The following is a 13,602-nucleotide window of genomic DNA, read 5'->3' on the forward strand; positions in this document are numbered from 1 at the left end:
TATTATTTTCTAAAGTACAATACAGGATTGACCTGTGTGGTAACATGTGTAATCTCAACACTTGGGACACTAAGGCAGGAGCATAAAAAGTGTGAGGATAGCCTGGGCTACATAGTAAGATCCTGTCCACAAAATAAAACTTCAAAAGAGAGACAGTATTAATAGATACAGTGATGCACTGCATAATGATGTTTAGCTACTCACAGCCCACATATTCAATAGTAGTTCCCTAACACTGTAACAGAGTTGAAGATTTCTATTACCTTTTTCTGTGCCTTTTATAGTATTTTTTTACTGTATCTTTTCTATGTTTGCATATGTCCGACTTGTTCTTTATACAACCACAATCCACTACCTGCAGGAAGTAACCCAAACGGTACTCAAAGGAATGAAATCTGGCAGATGGATGTGTTCCATTTTGTAGAATTTGGAAAATTAAAATACCATTGATACATAGTCAGGATTTCAATGGGCAACTGCTTTGAGTTCTGAAAAGGCTGATTCACTAATCACACATTTGCTAGAAGCTATGGCCATCATAGGTATACCTGTACAAATTAAGATTGATAACGCTCCAGCATATGTCTCCAGTAAAATGAAACAGGTTTTTTTTGCATATTATGATATAAAGCATATTATAGGCATACCACGCAATCTTACAGGACAAGTGGTTGTTGAAAGATCTAATCGCACCTTAAAAGAAATACTTAATAAACAGAGAGGGGGAGCCAAAACCTCCAAAGATAGATTGCATAATGCTTTATTAACCTTGAATTTTCTTAACGCTAATGAGAAAGGAACAACAGCTGCAGAGAGACACTGGACTATAGAAAAAAACTACTGAGCTAAACCAGCCTGTGTACTTCAAAGATGTGTTGACCTCAGAATGGAAATCAGGATATGTGCTATGTTGGGGAAGGGATTTTGCTTTCGTTTCCACAGGAGAAGAAAAACTAGGGGATATCATCAAAATTAATAAAACTTTGATTCAAACAGGCAAAACCTCTTGATAAGAAGTGATAGCTCATCCACCAATGCAACAATTATACAAGTTGTAAGGAAAACTCACCAAACATGGTTTGAGGCAGGGTTTTGTCTTTTGTCTTTATAGGATAATAAAATACTCATCTTAAAGAAGTCAAAAGACCTTGGTTGGATATCTAGACATCTAAAGCAGAAGGGAAGGCTATCCAGAAAAAATTTACAAGCAAAGAAAAATTGAACCTATTGGTACCAATATTCTTTGCAGGGTAAAACCTCACTACCTAAACATCTATATATCTTTACTTCTCAGAAAGTTGTAGTCCTGACTCAACTAAAAATCAAAACTGGCTTTGGAGTTGGTGCGTGGCTTTCCCCTTTTCTAAATTCAAGCATGTTGTTAAAAAAAAAATATCAAGAGTTTCTGTCTCTTATCAGAAGAGCCATCTGGTGTGGGACAGAAGAAAACCAAAAATCTAGGGATTATTATTCTCAAAATTCTATTTCTCCCCATACTTATTCTTGACTCTTTGGAACCTTTCTTTAGATATAGTGCTATCCTAAATTTAAACTTTCTATTTTGATATTAATAATGTTTACATTTTCCATAGTGAACAATAAATTTTCCTAACAGCCTATCTCTTAAGTCTCCAGAAGGAAGATGAAGCCCTACAACAATGATTCTCCCTGGTTCATAATGATGCCATTGAGCTGATAACACCATTTAAAGATAGGCTCTGGACTACCAACTGTTCAGGACAGTTTCAAGGTGGTTAACTAAAATAGTCCATCATCTTACACGTCTAGCCAGAACTTCAGATAAGCTTTACCCATTACTCTGAGACTGGCTACAAATGTTACAGCTAGTCCTTATGAAAGTTAACCATTGTTTTAGTTTTCTTACAGGATCCCACAGAGATATAGTCACCCCTTTGACAGCAGGAAGCAATTTTAAGAAAATGATGCAGCCTCTCCCAACAGGTTTTGTTTTCTCAAGGTTATGAGCAATTGTCATCTGTTAAGGGTTGGTTGTAATAGGGTTGTGGGTAGAACAATAAAGTTTAGACTCAGTAATCTCCTTTGGAAAAGAAAACAGGGACTAGATAGGATAGGATAAGTTAGATTACTGTATCTACTTGTAAACTAAATCAGTAACTATCAGCTTTAGACAATTTGCATTGGTATGGATTCTTGTATACAAATGTAAAATTATTTTTCTATTCCTGTTTAAGATAATTTGTATATTGATACAAATACAAAACTCTATTTGTCATATTATACATAATTTCCTACTCCTGTTTGAAATATTTTGTATATTTGTTTTTTGTTTTGTTTTGTTTTTTTGAGGCAGGGTTTCTCTGTGTAGCTTTGCACCTTTTCTGCAACTCACTCTGTAGCCCAGGCTGGCCTCAAACTCACAGAGATCCGCCTGCCTCTGCCTCCTGAATGCTGGGATTAAAGGCGTGTGCCACAACCACCCAGCTGAAATATTTTGTATATTGATATAAATTTGAGGGGTTTTTGTTAGAACATACTGTGTATACATTTCTACTCTTATTCAAGGTATTGTACCTATACAACTTATTTAACAAGGTAATGCAAACCTCTAGTCCTTGAAAGTTATTATTACAAACTATTTAGGATAGTAAATAAATGCAGGTTAGTAATTAGTTACCCATTATAATCAAACTTGCCATGTTAGGTATGTTATCAAAGTCAAACAGAGATATAGTTTAGATAGACAGGTTGTCTTCAAACACTTCAGAGATCTACAGAATATGGCATTTAAGATGTTTTAATAACATAGGTTCTTGTTATTTTTTGTGACAATGAGACATGTCTGCTCCTGGCAACACCAATCTAGTTTAGAGAAGATGATGGGCATCGACGAAACTCCTTATGGAATTTACTTTCTTTGTGGCAAAAGTTAGCCACTGGGCAAGAAAGTACCCTTGCCTCGACTGCTGACAGTATGCTGTCCAAATGGGACAAGCAAGACACAAAAGGACTACTGATCCTTGCCAAGACAAGGTTGTACAGCCCTTCAGAAAATCCTGCTTCACAGAAAAGTCTGTCAAATATGCTAGGCCTGTAAGCTGAAAATGGATACCACAATGTTGCAGAGGAACCCTGGATGACTGTCCAGGCGGCCAGCTATTTTCTGTCATTTCTCACATTTTTTTTTGGAAGTCGTTTGCTTGTATCTCCTGCTTACTCAGTTAATATTTCCTTCTCGGGTTTCTGATGGAGCTGAAGATTAGGTAGTTATAATTATAGTTTTCCTTGTTAAAAGATTCAGAAAAGAAACTCACTAAAGAGGTGTAAAGTGTATAGGGTTGAAAGACATTAAAAGATAATTTTGATAATGCAAATTAGGATAGAAGGTGAATTAGGTATAATCCTTTGGATTCCAAGATAGGATAGATAATTGAGTATTTTCTCAGAATTTGTCAAATGCAAATGGACTAGACATTGTTCATATATTTATTGCCTGTATATATCGTATATACTTTTCTTATATTAGTTATAACCTTTTTTTAAATTTTAGACCAAAAAAAGGGAAATGTGGTGATATTTCATTTGTGCTCTAACAAATAAAGCTTGCCTGAAAATCAGAGGAGGAGCTAGCCATTAATTAACCATAGAGGTCTGTTCAGACAGGCAGGAAGTTATATGGCTGGGCAGAGAGAAGAGATGATAAGGTGGGGTAGAGAGAGGAGCTTGCTCTCTTTTCGGCTGAGGATTTCGTAGAGGTAAGAACTAATGCCTGCCTGCTCCACCTCTCTGATTTTTTAGCATTTACCCCTATATCTGACTCTGCGTTTTTATTATTAAGACCAATTTGAATTTAAGTAACACCACCATGTTATGATTGTCTATAATATTCATGACAATAATGTGGTAGATAGGTTTGTAGCCTGGGAGAAAAGATTGCAGCATCAGATTTACACATGTAACAGGCTCTATACCGCTAGTCTTATAAGATTACACTATATATTGTCCACATAATAATGAAATTACTTTCCCACATTCCTCAGACTGTCGTCCATCTTCACAGTGTATGGCTGAATTTTTACAGCATTTAAATTTACAGCATTTGCATAAAGTATTACAAATAATCTACAACAATTTAAAGCATGTAGGAGGGTGTGCATAGGTTATACAAACATGAAATCCCTACACCATTGTGCATGAGACATTTGAAGATCTATTTAATTCCTTTAAGCATGTGTATGTGTGGGGCAGGATATGTGTACCTGAGTGCCAGTGCTTCGGAGGGCCTGAGGTGTCAGATTTCCTATAGATGGCGTTACAAGTGGTGCTGGGAACCAAACTTGAGTCTGCCGAAAGAACAGTGTGTATTCTTAACCACTGAGCCATCTGTCTAGCCCTCTAAAGGATTCTTAAATTTCTGTACCCATGGAAGGACTCTGGAACAAATTCTACAGAGTACAACTGTATTCTTGCCTAACAACTATTGCATCACATCTAAACTCTGGGTCCTGGCTTTCAGAGTCACCCACCCACATCCACCTGGCACAACACAGAGGAGCATTGGTAAGTACTTGATCACACTATTTACTCTTCATCCTAACCAACTCAGATTCGCTCTTCCTGTTCTCCTTATCAGTAAGCTTATTTTCTCCTAAGTTCATGCTATTCTCTCCCCAAAATGACCTTAGTACCTTTCATGGCTTGTTCAACTCCTACTAATCCTTCAAAACCCAAGGCAAGCCTGTCCTCCCTGACAGAGCTTCCTAGCTAGCACCAAGACTCTTCCTGTACTCTGGACTCCACCACTCTCACTACTCAGGAACCTATACTCTCCCCTGATAATTTACTCTCCCCTACCCTACTGGTGCTTTTCCATTGAAATATATCCTTATTCATTTTTCTCCATTTGAAAGGCGTCAATGATTTCTTTTCGGGACCTAATGTTCTTCGTTTCTCTGACCACCGGGCTTCTTGAACAACTACCTTACACTTGCTCTCCTCTCTCCCTTAGCTTCCATTTACTCTTCAGCTAGTACCGACTTTAATTCCCCCAAACTGCTTACACCAAGCTCACTGAAGGCTTCACACTGCCAAATACAGCCCATCTGTAGAAAATACCTGCAGCTCGGGCTGTCTGGCGGCAATATCCTGTGTCTCCTTTGAAGAGCTTCTCCACCCCACTCTTGAACTCAAACAGGCCTTCAAACGTGGGCTGATATCAGGGGCGTGGCACCCAGCTAACAGTAAAACTCCCCGCACAAGAAGAAAAGCTGGCTGGGGCTGACTTAGCCCCGTGGACGAGTACTTCCTAACCTTCCCAAGGCTTCACGGTTACATTCTTTTGGTTCCGTGAGCTTACCCAGCACACAGCCATAATTCTCTGCTTACATTAGACCAGGTCAAATTCTGTTGCTCATAACTAAAGAGAAATTGGTCCTGTGTGTTGGTGCAGAAGGAGAAGTAGCCCCGTTTCCAGTCACCCTTTTTTTGGTCTTCTCTCCCCTTCTCTATGGCCTCTGCGATTTAAGAAACTACAGCAGCTAATGTGAGAATTCTTTCATCATGTGATCCAAGGACGGCTTCATTAATTGGGAGGTAAAGATGTCTGGGGCTCCTCAATCAGGCACACAACAGGCAAAAGAGAACGATGAGTCTTTCCTAGGTTGTTGTTGTTGTTGTTATTATTATTATTATTATATCACAGGTTAATTTGGCAGCCAACAAATGTTGCAATGAGTCCCTTAATTATCTGATGTCCCCCAGTCCTCCCCAAATTTTCTTATAAGCTGAGCTCACTATTTACTATTTCAGTATTCTCTTTAGCACCTATGGTGTTGGGCAAATGTAAGTACTCAATAAATACTTGATGAACTGAATTAAAAACACAGTATTAGCACATTAATAGGAGCAACTTATCATGCCCTACTGATCTAATTAAAAGATCTGGCCTTCTGAAATAGCACAATTGTACCCACATGGAAATTTTAATGAGAAAAAGAAAAATTATCCAATTGAACAGTTAACAGTTCTCCTCTTAGCAAGAGTTTCACACATATTTTATGGATAACAAGCTCAGAGGAAAACGCTCAAGGTGTATGTACATATGGAAGACTACACATTTAAGGGGTCTATTACGATGAAAATTCCATAACTGAAGTTAAGACATTATGTAGCAGCAAAGTCAATTAATGTCAAATCAACCTTCCCTCCCCACCCCGCACCCCACCCTGCACCCCACCCCGAGACAGGGTCTCTCTGTGTAGGCCTGGCTGTCCTAGAAGTAGCTCTGTAGACCAGGCTGGCCTCAAACTCCCAGAGATCTGCCTGCCTCTACATCCAGAATGCTGGGATTAAAGGTGTGCGCTACCACTGCATGGCATCAAATCAACTTTTATTGAAGATGTATAATAACCTGTGTATATAATAAAAACAGCAGTCACATTTAACACACATTTTTTTTAGTGTCTGTTAATGACAAATTCAGTACTAGAGTACACAGTTCCTATGGTTGGAATGTTCTAGCCTGCCATATTGCATCTAAGGAATACAATGAGGATTATGCCATTGAACATAGAGGCCCTGAAGGCTAGCAGTCATAGCAACATATAACTGTGGCAATCTGATTAAGTCCTAACATGAACATAAATGCAAGTGGTCTGGGGACCATGAAAAAGAAAATAATCAACTTGCCGGGGGAAAAAAATCAGGTAAATACAAAGAAAAAACCTGAAAGCAGGACATGGTGGAACATAACCATAATCCCAGCACTTGGAGGCAGAGGAAGGTGGCTCTCAAGAACCTGAGACCAGCCTGGTCTACTTAGGGAGTTCTGGGATAGCCAAGGCTACTTAGTGAGATACTATCTTAAAAAACAAAACAAAACAAAAACCCACCACCACCACCACCACCACCACCACCACCAAACCTTTGCATCCATACATGCCCACAGCAACCTTCACTGAAAGCAGTGGAGGGCATTGCTAAGAGGCAGCAGTAATCAAACCCCAAACCATGGCTGTAATGAGTCCCAGGGTGTTCTAAACCACAAAAACAAAACACCCCTTGCCATTGAATTGTAAAAGAAAGAAACAAGTCTATATGTTAAATAAGCCCACACTATCAGTACAAAGGGAGTCTTTTACCCAACATGTAGTATGCAAGTTCAAAGAGAGCTTGTCATTAAAAACAAGTCAAGGTGTGGGAGTCACCTTTCCTAGATAAGTGTAGCTACCACCCGACATCCAAGATGTGTCTCTTTACAGCAATGGAGACCACACTGGACACCATGTGGAGAACAACAGACTGTGGGGGGCCAGGCCCAGGGGATCTATCTACATCACAGCTCCTGAATCCCTGGTTCAGGGTACATCATGAGAAAGACTGTAAGTCCCAGCATACCAGGAAGTCTGCTGTGAAATGGTGTCTCCTAGAAATGGCTGCATAAACAAGTCAGGAACAATGGCAGCAGCGGTGGGCACGCTAATGTGGAAGGGAGAAAATATCACCACGTGCCCATCCCCAGACAAGCAATAATAATCAAAGGAAGAGAGGCTATCAACTTGAGAGTAGAAGGAACGTGAGAGGAGGTTGAGGGAGGGAAGCTGGGAAGGGTTGAAGAGAGGAGAAGGAGAGGAGAAAGTGATAAAATTCTGTTTCAATTAAAATAGCTGAGTGGTGGTGGTGCACACCTTTCATCCCAGCACTTGAAAGGCAGAGCCGGCTGATCTCTGTGAGTTTGAAGCCATCGTGGTCTACAGAGAGAATTCCAGGACAGCCAGGGCTACACAGTGAAACCCTGTCTTGAAAAAAAAAAAAAACAAGCCAACCAAACCAAACCAAACAATGTTGAAATAAATAAACAAAAATTAGGGTAATCTCTCCTAAGAAACCCTCTTAAAAGTATAATTAAAAATTTTTAATTTTTGTTGTTAGCCAGGTTGGCACACACTTTTAGTCCCAGCACTGGGGAGGCAGAGGCAGGCAGATTTCTGAGTTCAAGGCCAATCTGGTCTATAGAGGCAGTTCCAGGACAGCCAGAGGTACAAAGAGAAACCCTATATCGATAAACTAAACAAAATTTGTTGTTGGCTTGGTAAAATGGTTTAGCGAGTACTTGCTGCCAAACCTGACAACCTGAGCCCTACCCCACACAGCAGAAAAGAGAAGTGACTCTCGGGTTATCCTCTGACACACACACACAAACACACACACACACACACAGAGTCAAATACAAGCCCCCTTCTCCCCTGATTTTTCCCTCCCTCTCTTCCCCTCTCTCTTTCTCAATAAATGTAATGAAAAACGACAACTTCTGTTGGTGCCGAGCATGAGGGCACACACCTGTAATCCCAACACTTGGGAGATAAAAGCACAAGAGTTGTTGCAAATTCAAGGTTGGCCTAGGAGCAAAAAGAGATCCTATACCAACATACACATATGCTCAAGGTGTATGTGCATGTACATACCAAAGATTACATATTTAAGGGGTCTGACACACAATTACTTAGACCCTACCCTATATATATATTGTTGATAGAGAGGGGAATGACAAGGAGTAGGGATCCATATCTTAAGAAACACCCATATTAGCAACAGCAGGGATCTACATTGCATTAGCTGTGGGAGTGAGGGGGTCCAAAGGTTCACACGGAAGGCTTTAGGGCAAAAGTTGAATACACACTGAACGCTTGCCACAGAAAACCCTGGAAGAGAAGCAGAACAGTCTGGACATTGTACCAAGCTTAAGGTAATTTTCAGCCCTGGCTGCTGAGCAGCATTGCCTGGAGAGCTTTAAGAGCTGTACCCACAGCCTCCCTCCCTCCAGATCAAAGGTAACGTCTGGGAAGTGAAACAGGGTGATTACAATCAACAGTCCAGTTTTGGAGCCACTGAGCTTGACCACAGGAAGGAACGATGTGAGATAACAACATTAAGACCTGGGGTTAAAGGCAGTGGTTCTGTGCCTGCTACCTGTGGAAGCTTCTCTTCTAACACGAGTTAAACAGTGTTTTCTGAGTGTTTCCTGCACGCCCAGCTCACTGTAAAATCTGATTTTTTTTTCACTTTTGTGATGTTCCATAGACAAAGCTACAAAATAACTATTCTAAGTGGCCTTTACTATACTGCAAGGAAATGCTTTTGTATCAGGAAATGTCCTAAGTTTCATCCATGCCCAAACTTCACAAAACTACTTTTAAATACAAGGAGAATCTAAGTAGGTACCCAACCTTTTGATATTGTGACACAACTTTATCATTTACACGGTGCACCCTCGAGAGCCACACAATCAGATTAAGGAAAAAAAAACTAAGGTATTGAATAAGTTTTCAATTTTGTGTTGGACCACATTCATGGTTGTTCTGGGTCACATGTGGCTGGTGGGCCTTTGGTGTGACATGCTTGACACAGCTTTCATTTATAACTCTTGGTTTCAGAAAGTGGAATGATTACAATGTATCTGACTTATTTTGCAACAAATACTTTCAGTGTACTTCCCAAACAAATGGAAACACAGTATCTACACAGCAAATCCAGAGTCCTGGGGAAAAGGAAAACGTCACTAAGGTGACTGTTGAGATGGCAATGGCTGGCCAAGGGGATAAGATGCTGCAGGGTACACCCACCATGAAGTTTGCTTCAGAAATCTGCTCATTGCTACCCATAAAGTTAGCCAGAACTTCTCCGAACGTTTCTTCACTCGACTTAGTGGTAAAATGTTATTTGAACATTAGTTAGGCTTTGGCAGTTAGTTTCATGTGATCTCTTATCTGCAGACGAGGTCAATAAAAGCAAAAAGACCCCCTCAGAGGGAAGAGAACTCAACAGTCAAAATGCCCAACCTCAGCAAGAGCCCAGAAACCCCATGCTTGTTCAGGAAATACGAAATCAGACGAGCTAGTCATTCGCTTGGACCAGTGCTGTTCAGCAGCGAAAAGATGGGCTTCTAAAAAGAAAACGCCAGCCTAACTCTCCCGCACAGGGGTGAAAGTTATAAAAGCCAGCAGTACGAGTTTGACGAGTGGGTCAGAAGGAAAGTCAGAAGACAAGGCAAGAGATGGAAGAGATGGCAAAAGGTGAAGGAGGCAGGCAAAGGCCGCCCGGTGAGGACTTCGCTGCCCAGTTCTTTATGCACCCAGGACAGCATGGGGCCTCTGTCCGCCCGCGCGCCCCGGAGCAGGGCGAGCCCCCGCGGGCCTGGCACCGAGGGTGCGGGCAGGCCAGGGTGAGGAGGGCGCTCGCCCGGGCACAGGTGGGCGCTCTGGGGTCCCCAGGACCGGGGGACACTTGAGTCTAGCCAGCCCTCACCTCGCGCTGCTTGGAGGGGGTGGGTGGAGCTGAGCCCGGGGCCGCCCCCCGGAGCCGCCCCCGCAGCCGCGGCCCAGGCTGTCAGCGCCCCCCCCTCCCGCGGCCACTCACCCGCCGGCGACGCGCTCCGGGCCGCGGTGGCGGCGACCCCGCCTGGGTCATGATCCCAGGAGCGGAAGGCAGCGGTGTCTGGCCGGCCAGGCGAGCCTCTGGGTCCGCAGCCGCCGCCTGCTTCTGCGGGGCTGGGGGAGCGCGGGCCCGGGCCCTCCTCTCCCCCCGCCCCCGCCGCCTCTCCTCGCGGCCACCGCCGCCGCCGCAGCGAGCCCGAGCCCTCGAGGCCGGAGACCCGGCGGCAGCACGGCCTCAACTTTCCCAGCCCCCTCCCCCCGCCCCTCCCGCCCCTCCCGCGGCAGCCGCCGCTCCGCACGCGCACAGCCTAGCCTGGGTGCGCCGAGCGCCCGCCCCGGCCGCCCGGCCGGCCTGCCAATCCGGTGCTGGGGAGACTGCCGCCGTAGCCAATCAGGAGCCGGGATGCCTCTGCGCGAGGCTAGGGGGCGGGAGGAGGTGGAGGGGGAAAGCTAGGAGGGAACAGGGCCTCAGGCGGCCCAATGAACACGGCCGGGGGGCGGAGGTGTGCAAGTTGGGTTGAAAGAACAGGAAATATTCTTAAAGGTAGAATGACGGGCAGAAAGGAAAGCCAGTAGGTGTATGAGAAAGAGGTGAGCCTGGCTCCTTAAAGGGGACGCTTTGAGAAGCTAGAAACGATGTTTTAAGAAACTTCTTGCATCCTGTTCTATACTGTGCTTCTGGCATATTTCAGTGCGAGCTCAGACGTGGAAAAAGTGAAGAGGAGGAGGGCACCAGAGGCTTTCGGAGATAGACAGGTTCCTTTAGCCTGAGGATCAGAAGGCGGGAAACGGTGGAGGAGAATTCAGCTCTGTCCGGACTTCCCTTCCAGTGCAAGATCTTTGCAGACCCAAGGCTGCTGGAATTCGTGAGCTGTTGACTCCTGACATCCTTTATTTGCCAGAAAGCATGAAGGCCATTTTCAGAAATGCCCCGGAGCCCCCAGCTAAGGGAGGGAATGTGTGACTTTGGGGGATGGGGATTGGAATCCTAAACTTAGGTTACTAGACATTTGTATCTAGGACCGGAGACCACAGAGTCCTCTAAGGTGCCTTTGGAGCTCTCGAACTGAAGTCTCAGTTACCTTTTTTCTAGGTTTGTTTCATTTCACAAGCCTGTCTCCCTGAGACAGGTGTCGGGTCCTTCACCTAGTGGTGGTGAAAGATTTATGAGCTCTTCACAACCAGATATAGTCACATCTATAGCAAATATATAATGGAAGCAGACCTTGCGTTGAGAAAAAGATAAGTCCGTTTTGTCTTTACCACGCATTTTAAAAACCTGTGATGAAATGAATCTTTAACGTTGCTTCAAAACTGGTGTTAATAAGAAATCTGAATTTTTTTTTCAATTCCTTGTCCCATCTGGACCAGGGCAGTGAGTTTTAATTAGCCTTTGAATGGATTTGTCATTCCCAAGTAAGTCCAAGCAGCAGAGATCTTATGACTCAGAGTCGTAATAGTAATACTAATAACTCATCCATGAAACTATAATGTTAATATATGTCCAGCTACATGATTTCCATCCAAGTAAAAATGTAAGGTTTTATGGGTAACAAATATCAAATCCAGGGTACATATAACTTCCTGAACTATAATATATTTAATTCTAAGTTAAAATAAAACATGTTGGGTTTTGTTGAGACAGGATCCCACTGTGTAGACTTGGCTGTCTTTGAACTCACAGAGATCCAGTTGCCTCTGCATCTTGAATATGATTGCTGGAATTAAAAGGGTGCACCACTACATCCAGATGCAAAAGAAAGTTTTGATGATTCAGAAAACAGAATTTAAGAATTCAGACATGACTTTAAAAATAGAAAGTAAATTATTTCTGATTGTTGAAGGTCAGAATATTAACTTTTAATTTTAATCTTCATTTCCTAATTGAAGTCTATTCTAAACTGGTGAGGTGGCTCAGAGTCAAGACAACCACCTGTCAACAGGCCTTATGGCCTGAGTTTGATCTCCAGAACCTACACGGTGGAAGAGAAAACAGACTTCAAGTTGTTCTCTAACCTCCATACATGTACTATGCATGCATGTGTGCACAAACACATATATACACATATAAAAAATAAAGTCCAAATCTCAACTAGAGGTCTTTTTTTGATTAGCTTTATTCAACATTATTTAGCATGAGATTGAGATGATACCACGTAAAGGTAGCTGGTATGTGCTTAGTGTCTAGATTGGTAATAACATACAGAATGTGTTATTGAAACTGGTGTGTCTACAGGTCAAGTCCTTCAGACTGACTCTTTCACCCACTTATTTGAGTGCTACAGGAAGACTTGCATGGTATATAATCACTTGTTTGCATCCTCAGATTCATTTCATGAAATGGGCTTCAGCAGCAGCTCTGGTCAAAAGCTCAGCTGCTCAGAAGGCTCAGCTCCACCTACTCCCTCCTTGCTCTGACCTGCAATCATTGAAACAAATGTATCTCTTTCCAGTGCACCCCTCTTTTCCACCTGCCCGCTTCCTCTGTTACCAGGACTACTAAGTCTTGACCTGTGGCCATGCATGTGTGATCATAGTCCAGTTGATGCATAGAATTGCATGGCCAAGTTCTGTGGGAGCCCATTTTCAGGTTCCTTGTGGCTTTACCCAGCAGGTCACATTGAGAGGATGATTAGGACCACGGGCCTGAGTGCAGGTGTCTGAGATGGTCTGCACTTGGCTGTGCTGGGGCGGGGGGGGGGAGGTCTTTTGCTCCACCCCCTTGGCGTCTCTATCAAAACCCTGGGGCAGAGACAGTAGGGGGCCAATGGAAAAGGTTCTAGGCCTTCTGGAGGCTATCCTTTATTTTCTATCTGTTTATCTCTGCAAGATTCTCCGCAAGAAATCCTTCTATCTAATATTTCCTGCTGCTCACACTCAAGAAAACTCTGGGGAGCTGTGGGGTTGGTGGGTAAACGCCCCACAAAGTTCACACTGCACGGTTTTTGCCTGCAATCACACACTCATGAAACTTGCTTTTGTAACTTTGAGAGTTTGGCGTTGTCTTGATTTAGAGGGCCAACTTTTGCTTTCTGAATAGGAGTAGTACAAGTGTTTATTTCCATGTTTCTAGAAGAAATATCCCAGGTTTTCCAGAGGTTGTAATTTTTATTTTGCATTCCCAACAGCAGCATATGAAGGGTCCAGATAGTCCACACCATCACTGACACCGACTTATTCCTTAGTTTTTGAA

General features: G+C 43.1%; 1 protein-coding gene across 2 annotated transcripts in view; it reads right to left on the bottom strand.

Moving 5' to 3' along the window:
* Usf3 (upstream transcription factor family member 3) overlaps window positions 1-10,628 on the bottom strand; it is a 62,120-nt gene extending 51,492 nt beyond the window's left edge. For both annotated transcript variants that reach the window (XM_028872086.2, XM_028872087.2), the window contains exon 1: window positions 10,393-10,628. The gene's annotated coding sequence lies outside the window, so the exon portion shown is untranslated. The remainder of the gene's footprint in view (window positions 1-10,392) is intronic.
* Window positions 10,629-13,602: the final 2,974 nt, after the last annotated feature.

Source organism: Peromyscus leucopus, chromosome 12 (assembly GCF_004664715.2).
Source record: "Peromyscus leucopus breed LL Stock chromosome 12, UCI_PerLeu_2.1, whole genome shotgun sequence".
Lineage (NCBI taxonomy): Eukaryota > Metazoa > Chordata > Mammalia > Rodentia > Cricetidae > Peromyscus > Peromyscus leucopus.